At 41.7% G+C, this 9,577-nt stretch overlaps 1 pseudogene across 1 annotated transcript in view; it reads left to right on the forward strand.

Moving 5' to 3' along the window:
- The first annotated feature begins 3,756 nt into the window (after positions 1–3,756).
- LOC103802783 overlaps positions 3,757–9,577 on the forward strand; it is a 34,484-nt pseudogene continuing 28,663 nt past the window's right edge. Inside the window, exons 1-3 of the transcript XR_624752.1 lie at positions 3,757–3,905; positions 7,678–7,766; positions 8,205–8,212. The product of XR_624752.1 is annotated as a cytoplasmic phosphatidylinositol transfer protein 1-like (transcript). The remainder of the gene's footprint in view (positions 3,906–7,677; positions 7,767–8,204; positions 8,213–9,577) is intronic.

Here is a 9,577-nt window from a genome sequence, read left to right on the forward strand (position 1 = left end):
TTCCACCTTCTGTGCATTTGTTTATTGAAGCTCTTCCTCTGATATTGAATAAATTTCCCCCTCTTAAACTGAGGAATCTTCAAAGAGCTTTTGTGCAGATCCAAAATCAGGTCAGTTGCCACTGCGTGAAATTTTGCTGCATTCCTTGAAACAGTAGATGGTCTTGGAAAATTATCTTGCAGCTAAGAACACAGAAATTCAGATTGTGATAGAGCAACATAAATAATAGTGGCACATCAGTTTACCCTTGCGGAAATAATGAGTATCATTTGCTGCTGTAAAATGCTTCTTAAGTGCTATTTCTGCACAGTATCAGTAGGAACTTAGAAAAAGCTGTGACTTTTTATTCAAGCATTTAAATTCCAGCAAGTTCTAAAAGAAACATCTTTGCTTTGGATTTTTTTCCATGTAAATAGAAACATACACTTTAAAACACGTTATTTGATTTGAAATAATAGTTGTGCACTCTCTGATCTAGTAAAGTGTTGTGTACTCTCTGATTTAGTAAGGTCCTGTTATTTTGGAGGTTAACATTTCCCATCCTGCTGATGATTTTAAAATGTTGTAAATCAGATAGAAACAAATGGATAGCACACAAAGGAGCTAAGTTAGCTGCTTTAAAGTAGCTGCAAAATGATGTTTCTTTTGCAGAATGCAGCTGATTTCCAGCAGGATTCACAGTCACTTCAGCAGTTAGGAAAGGCAGAGGATGGTTTGGGTTGGAAGGGATTTAAGGCTCATCTCATTCCTCCCCCTGCCGTGGGCAGAGATACCACTCACTCGCTCAGGCTGCCCAGGGCCCCATCCAACCTGGCCTGGGAGGTGGATATTTCTACTTGGCTGCTGTCCGATCCGTGGTATGGACAGTCATCTCCTGCAGAGAGGCAAGGAGCAGTAGGATTCCTACAGGAGAGCTGTCCAGCACCAGTTGTGGTGCTTTCTGTTCCCTTCAGCATCTTCCAAGTGAGAAGCACCGTGCTGAGCTGCCTTGGATACCTTCTGTGAGATCTCGGCTACAGTTGGAATGGGTGTGATTTTTGAGCCTTGAGAACCTTCCTTTAAGCACTGACTGTGCAGCATCTGTAAAGCAATTGCTACTTGACAGCACTGATCCTGAGCTGCAGAGTGCAGCTTAGCCCCTCTTAACCTTCTGCTCAGATTGATTTTCAGTCTTTGGGATTTGATGCTCTGCAAGCATTTTACGGCAGTGGGTCCAGGAAAGAGCAACAGCCTCTGCTAGCAGAATGTAGCATCAGGGTGGGTATCTCTGGTTTGTGGGGCTGGAGCAAGGGGAGGCTGCAGCACAGCCCCACTGTTAGTTGTCAGGGTCAATGTGCATTTGTCTTGATGCTTCTGAGCCAAAATTTCCAGCAGAAACTGAGGTGCTTGTATTTGACCATTAAAATTGAGAGCAAAAGGCAAAGGACTACATGGAAGTAGGAAATTGATATGTGCAATTATGAAACACTTTCCAGAGGTGTCCATGGCAACTAAAAGTCATAACTTTATGGGATAACAAAAATCCCAATAGAGGTCTCAATCGAGATATTGACTTTATGGCAAACTGTAATTCCTCTCCTGACCTAACCTTTTCATATTCCACAGGATATAAATTACTGACCTCTTCCTTTCCATTAGAAGATAAGGACCTTATCACCTTTCCTCTTTTCTGCCATCCTTACTGCTCCAGGGCAATAAGCATCTTTGCTCTCAGGTGGTCTAATTGGTACATATCTAATTAAAGGCAAAGCATTTTCTCTCAACTTGCATTCAGCTTTGAAGTATGTTGCTTTGATTTCAGAGCTGAAGAACACATCATTTGCCTGAACGTTATCCTTTTTCCAACTGTACTAGTTGATCAAATCAAATCCAGTACCTCTGTCCACAAACTTTGCCTTGCCTGGCCACCAATGCATTCATTTTTGTTAGAGAAAAAGAGAAGACAGTTTGTCATGGAACTAGTTAAAAGGTCTGTGTGAGGTCTGCAGCGCTTTGAAGATTAGTACAAAATGTTCAAATATGATCACAGAATATCCTGATTTGGAAGGGACCAACAGAGATCACTGAAGTCCAACCCCTGGCCCTGCACAGGACACCCCAACAACCCCCTGAGAGCATTGGCCAAACACTCCCTGGGGCTGTGAGAAAAGGGTTCAGTAGAGACAAAGGTGGATAATTGGATTAGCAAGTAAAGCAATGTTGGGCTTAATCTCTTAAATGATCCTGCAAGATGTAAGTTCCAAGTTTCTTACCTCCTTGTGGCTGCAGGGGAATAAATTGGGGTATGTGGAGTTGAAGAACTTCTGTAGGTCGCCCCATCATGATATGCATTATCATTTTGTTTGGTAAGACTTGTTGCCAGTTGCTAATCAGGTCTGTGATGGTTTGGGTTTTTTTCCAAGCTAATTGCCCTTTTGATTTGGGCTTTTAGAAGTATGTGATAGGATTGCTGTTTATAATATGCAATAACCACAAGAATCTCATAGAGTTTTCTGAGGTCAGACTGTCACTATGCTTTTGTTTGCTTATGCTGAGCTAGTACTTGGCAGCTTGTGTGGTAGCTCAGCCATTCTCTAAATTAACAGGTTGTTCTTTGTGTTTGAAGGGACTGATGTGATTGAAGTGATTAGCATGTATATGCCTAAACAAATTGCTCTGGGGAGAGAGGAATCCAAATAGAGAAAAAAGGATAGGTCCAAAGGCAGTTTGTTGTAAGAGCCCAGGAATGTGCAAAGGACTTGAGAATAAAATTTCAGACCAGAAAATGAATGGAAAAGTAAAATTTTACAAAGATTCAAGGATGTGCTTTTTGTTATATTTCTCTGGAGGAAAAAGGACTGGTGTGGATACAAGACATAGTGAGAAAAATTTGATGATGCAACAATTAATTTTTCTGTGGTAGCAATATTGGGCCAATAGTGAGTCAATTGATGGTGCAACAGTTTATTTTTCTGTGGTAGCAATATTGGGCCAATCCTCTTGGGGTCTGACTTCCTAAGGAACTCGAGAGTCTGTGGGAGAAGCATCGTTTAAGTGCTTAAATTCATTTTAATAATGTTGCCAAATCACTCATCTCAAACTTCTCTTTTCAAAGGGCTTAGAGTCTACATGAGGTTTTTTCCTACAATTGATGGTGCAACAGTTTATTTTTCTGTGGTAGCAATATTGGGCCAATCCTCTTGGGGTCTGACTTCCTAAGGAACTCGAGAGTCTGTGGGAGAAGCATCGTTTAAGTGCTTAAATTCATTTTAATAATGTTGCCAAATCACTCATCTCAAACTTCTCTTTTCAAAGGGCTTAGAGTCTACATGAGGTTTTTTCCTAAGAGCTGGTGCTGCTGTTCCTGTGACCCAGCAGCAGTTACCCTGAATCTTTTTGCAGGGCTTCACTGTTGGCAGGACAGAGGAGTCCTGTGCCCCACAGAACTGTTGGAGTTCACCTGCTGGTTGAAGTCCCTTTGCATGTCAGCATGTGGAAGCTCTAGATTCATTGCTTGTTTATTCTCAGTTGATATACCTACAAACACAGCCTAATAATAACAGACTGGCCTAGTTCTTCACACCTGTATGCACATGGGTTGGTTATTTTCTCCACAAGTGATGCCCTAGAGTTAATAAGATGAGAACACCACAAAAATGCTAGTTTTTCACCTTTAACTGCCTTTTATTTGCACCTAGCACTGTTATTGTCTGAGATTGGCTTTTGAAGATGTGTGTTGCCTAAAGCTAACAGCTTGTTGCTGGTTTTGCCTTGCAGTACAGGATTGGACAGCTGTACATGATCAGCAAACACAGCCATGAGCAGAGTGACCGAGGTGAGGGGGTGGAGGTGGTGCAGAACGAACCCTACGAAGATCCCAACCATGGCAATGGGCAGCTCACAGAAAAACGTGTCTATCTCAACAGGCAAGTGCAAGAAAACTCTTTCTCCCAGCATAGGCTGTAATAAAAACGGGCAAGGAATGTCCCTTCCAGGCACAGCCTTTCTGCTAAAATAGAACATGTTCCCATGAGTCCATGCTGCTGGAAGGTGGGACAGATCAGTGGCCTGAAATAGAGGGATTAGTTGCTATTTCTTCTAGACTATCTTTTCCAAGAGGAGGAATTGTTACTTGAAGTTAAGGATGTATCAAAAATCAGAACTTTCATTTTCTTTTACGCTTAACTGTTTGTCATTTTGTTTCCCAAAATTGTTGGGGAGGGGACTTAACTGTCACTTTGTTTCCCAAAATTGTTGGGGAGGGGGAGCCAAAAAAACTAAAAAACCAACAAACACCTCACCTCCAAGAAAATCAGAACTAAATCTTTTTAAATGGTTTAAGCTTTTCTCACCCCACAAAGCCATAGTTGCCTGGCAAAGCATATGCAGTTTTGGTGAGGAGATTTGCCTAAGCAAAGGTAATTGCCATTGTGAGTAACCCTCAGGCTCCTACAGTGACAACCTTCTGGGCCATTAAGCTTAAAGACTGGTGGAAAATTTGCTTTTGTTTCCCTGAAGTTCCCTCTTTTCTCAGAGTGAAGTAAGTGCCTCTTCCTGTGGTGACATAACTGCTGAGCCAAGGCCTTCAGGCTCACGGGCCTGAGATGTTTCTGTACATTTGTATCCCATGAAATACATTGCTTAATCATTTCCCCTTTTTACCACTGTTGATCTCATTGAATATCTCTGCTTTTTGGAAGTTCTTCTTTTCTCCTGGGCCCGTTTCATTTATTCAACTTATGCTCTGCAGCATTTTGGATTGGGCATAGAAACATCATTGCTATTGCTTTATGGCAGTTACACCTGCACTGCAAACCTGACATGTCTAACCTTAACTCAGGCTGAATTGCATCACCAGTGATGTTACACACACACACAGAAGAGTGCAATAATATTTATCTGGCCAACATTTAATATTCTTCTGATTGTAACTGTTCTCTCGCAGACGAGGTACAGGACTTAGGAAAAAATCAATAAATGTGTTCCCATTGCAGAAGTCCCAGAAGTTGTGGGTTTTAAAAAATGTTTCTGGATATTTCTTTCCTGCATGTTAAAGAGAAATAGAGCTTTAAGCACTGAGGAGTATATTCAGAATTGCCATTTTAGGGTAATTCAGAGCGACCACAAGAACCTAGAAGACATGTCCAAGCCATACTTGGGAAACATGTGGTTCCTGGTAGTGCAGGCAATGGATCAAAGGGTCTTTCAGCCAGGGATGGGTACAAACATTGGCAAAGAACACCTGTGTGCCTACAGCACCTCAAGAAGTTTGCCTAAAGCCATGGGAGACGTTTGAAGTCACTCACTGAGTTGAATTATGAGTTCTCTATCACCAGATTTGCTGGCAATTCTGAGTATGTGCTTTACTCATCAAGTTATTTTTTCTAGAGGTGCTGTGCCAGTGAAGATAGGTAGACAGACAAATTGCTAAAAATGACAATAGCCAAAAAAGTGCAAAATGAGCAGATATGTGTTTTCTAGTGTCAGTGAAAGCCTTGGTTATATTTAGAATTGTTTACTGCCTCTTCTCTCCTGCTGGAACAATGTTTTCAGGAGCTGAAAGTTTGCATCCTCTGGAGTTTGTAATGGAGGCATCAGAGCAAAGTTGAGCAGGGGTAAGGGAGGCAGTCACAAAAACACTGACAGAGGCTGACAAAACAAACAGAAGATCTCGTACAGGGAAGTCTATTGTGCAGGATGTCAAATGCTGCTTGAAAGTCTGTACACAAGAAAGGTTTGTGTAAAGAAGAGAGTCTAGTTTTGAGCAGTGTCACCAAAGAGCAAAAGTCAATGCACTTGGCTTCGAATCTGTAGATAATGTACTAACATCTCCATTTTGCCTCTGGACACATAAAATATTTATGTGTAGCTAGATCATGGTTAAATAAGCCTTAATGATCTGAACTGTGTATTCTTCAGAAGTTTGCTAATATGGAAAGTTAATTTACCTTCTGCACACAGTTATCTAAACAGAACTGTTCCAAACATTTACACTTGGAAAATGGAGGTTTGAAAGCATCTCCCTCAGCTCAGTAAAGCTTCAGTCTTAGTGCAGGTGACCTTGGGGATGCTTCACCAGAGTGTCACAGTTTGAGCTCAGTCCCTCAAGAACTGGGATGTTTGTGGTCTCCAAGGTCCTTCCTTGGAGTGACTAGTATTGTGTCTTTGCTCTGACAGCTTCAGTGCTTATAAGTGATGACATTAAGAAAGGATTGAAAGATGAATTATAGAGAACTTGCCTTTTTAAAATGTTTCTTTGATCATCAGTTTTTCATACCCTCTGTGCTCGGAGTGCTGGGCATGAGAGACCCTAGAACCATGGGTCAGAAAGCTGAGCAGGACCAGGAGGTGATTCTGCCCCTGGACTCGATGCTTGTGAGGTCACACCTTGAATCCTGTGCTCAGTTCTGGTCCCTCAGCTCAGGAGGGACATTGAGGGGCTGGAGCAGGTCCAGAGAAGAGCAAGGAGGCTGGTGAAGGGACTGGAGCACAAGTGCCATGAGGAGAGGCTGAGGGAGCTGGGGGTGTTCAGCCTGGAGAAGAGGAGGCTCAGGGGAGACCTCATCACCCTCTGCAACTCCTGACAGGAGGTTGGAGTCAGGTGGGGGTTGGTCTCTTCTCCCAGGCACCCAGCAGCAGGACAAGAGGGCACAGACTCAAGCTCTGCCAGGGGAGGGGTAGGTTGGATATTAGGAAGAGATTTTTTTTACAGAGAGAGTGCTCAGGCATTGGAATGTGCTGCCCAGGGAGGTGGTGGATTCACCATCCCTGGAGGTTTTCAAGCTGAGACTGGATGTGGCACTAAGTGCCATGGTCTAGTAACCACAGTAGGGTTGGACTTGATGATCTTGGAGGTCTTTTCCAACCTGGTTGATTCTATGATTCTATGGCAAAACAATGCTCCCACTCTTCCACAGTATTATTTAATTACTCTTTAATGACCCTTCCATATGCTCTGTCATGTCTTTCATTTCTGATTCTGCTGCTGTTGTACTACTGCACCGGTGAGTTCTCGTGACAGAGTGAGCTCTGAGCTGTGACAGCAGTTCCATTAATTCTCTTCACTTTGTTATTTACTTTTCCCAGCAGCAAAATGGGACTAAAGGTACCTACCAACCTCCTGGAGGTGTTTGAGTGATTTGTGAATTTTAATACAAAAGCTTCCTACTCAGGAGCTGGGGTGGGTGGTGTGGGAACAACTGCCTGGTAGGTGAGCTGAACGTGAGGGTTTGAGTGTTGGCAGAGAATATGGAGGAAGTAAAAATAGTCTCAAAGAAGAAATAATGGATTTGGGATCGAGGTGGTCTGAAATCCTGTGTTTATTTAAGACCTCTTGTTAGAGAGTGCCTCCCTGTGGTTAGGGACACACTGCCACACTTCACCTTGCATGGACCAACCTGGGGAGTTCACCCATGGCCAAAGCTTTGGGGCCAGGAATTCTCTCAGTCTGCAGCCTCAGTTTGGTGTGCTCAGAGTTATTGCACTGGCTCTGGTCTGTTCACTCTGCCAGGGGAGAGCAGCCTTGGGTTCACCTGTGCCTGTGGGAAACCTGAGACAGAAAATGAAAATCTGCTGTAAAGTCTGAGCTTTGCATCCCCTGAAACACATACCAAACATGAGCACGTTTGGAAGTACCTTCTTGTCTGCAACAGTCTTAAGTCATAACACTCTAATTTGATATTTTCTCTTTCCTTCTAGCAAACTTCCTAGCTGGGCTAGAGCAGTTGTTCCCAAAATATTTTATGTTACAGAGAAGGCCTGGAATTATTATCCTTACACAATCACAGGTAAGGAATAAAGCAGAAGTGATTGCTGATTTGTGTTGTGGGGATAGTTTAGTTTATCTTCAGAAGCTCCAAGTTCATACTGAGCCATAAATACTAAGTTTCTTTAACAACTCTTATAGAGCTGCATGTATTTTTCCACCTTATATTTACTGATATCAGGCAATAAAGATTATTGATTATGGATAGGTAAATACTGGAGTGTTTTATCTATGCAGTTAGTTCCTTGCAGAGAAAACAACAGGTGCTTGGATTCTCTGTGATTTGTGTCCTTTATAATCCCATGGACTTGAGTCCAACAGAAATCAGCACTGACACAACTATTGACATTATTCATGTATGTTTACTGTAAGGATTTTTCATCATTGCCTTATTTAACATTTCCTTTTTTTTTTTCTTTTCCCTCATCCTTTATTTTACAAATGGACAATTGGGGATCAGAATACACAGTAAGTTTTTCTTCCTTTTTTTATTCAAAAATAGAAAAACGATGTAAAATGCAGTAGTGGAATCCAAACTAATTCCTCCTCCATATAACCAATTCCTAATGCATTCAATAGTAGAATGTTATTTATTTGTTTATGGAATTTAGGGTGAAATTTGAAGTGTTTCTTTGGGGATCTATAAATTATTTACCTTATTTTCTTATCATGTCAAAATAATTTGATGTATTTTTAGTCCCTGACTGTAACAAAGAGAAGCTTCTCTAAAACAGGGCAAAGCTTTTAAGGTTGCAGTTGTTACATGGAGACATGAGAACAGATTTTATTTTATTTATTGTTATATTAACTTATAAAATGCTCATCTCTGGTGTAGTATCTGGGAAACTGCACAATCTGAGGACAAAATTAAACATAATCTGGGCACAGTGCCCAGAAAAATCAGCTATTCCCTTCAGCAGAGCTAAGGCAAAATATAGCACATAAATCATGAGAAAAATTGTTTTAAATGTGCTGGCCTCAATAATGTACAGGGAGTTTTCTGCAGCCTTAGGAGGAGGAGGAGGAGGAGGAGGAGGTGAGGGAGTTCCAGGTGAAGGGACCTTTCAGACACTCCTGCTTTGATTTGGTTTGAACTTCTGACTGCAGGAAAAGTATAACCCACTTGTTTTTCTTAATTCTGCAGCGCTCAAAATGTTCGTGCAGATTTTTTAAAAGCTCATAAAGAGAGGAAAAAGATTTTAGTGTAATAAATGTGAAAGGAAAAAAAAAAAAGATCTAAAGGCTCAGACCTGAAAACTGGAGATGAAGAGTTGAAACTGTGATGGCCAGAATTGAAAAGCCAAAGGATCAAACTGCTTTGCAATATGTGCTGTAGATACTTATCACATATTCTGCTTTGTTCATGCTTAAAATCCACATTGTCAGAGGAAATGCAAATGTCCCAAACTGGGCAGTAGTAATGAGGGACAGATTCTCAGCTGATTTTGCTAGAGGAGATCTTCAGTAGGGCCTGTCACAGTAACTGAGGGTTTACCTGCACATTTATGCTGGGCTGGGAAGATGACATGTGCTGTGCTGCATTCATGTCTCTCCATTGTTTATTTTGTCTTTAGCTGAAAGTAAGTCTGAATTTTTCAATGTGATTTTTTTATTTTCCTTGAACTGAAAGAGACAAGGAGGGATGATGAAAGGGATGGGAGCAGACAGAAATCTGTCTGATTGCATTATTAAAACCAAACTGCAATGCTGTGCTCAGAGAATCTGAACCAAGGGGTGATCTTTGTCTGATCCCACAAAACCAAACCTGGAACACATTTCAGTGCAGGTCAGTGGAAGGTGTAGAGCCACAGAGGTGTTCAGAGCACCAGCAGG

The sequence above is a fragment of the Acanthisitta chloris genome, unplaced genomic scaffold, assembly GCF_000695815.1.
Source record: "Acanthisitta chloris isolate BGI_N310 unplaced genomic scaffold, ASM69581v1 scaffold13825, whole genome shotgun sequence".
Taxonomy (NCBI): domain Eukaryota; kingdom Metazoa; phylum Chordata; class Aves; order Passeriformes; family Acanthisittidae; genus Acanthisitta; species Acanthisitta chloris.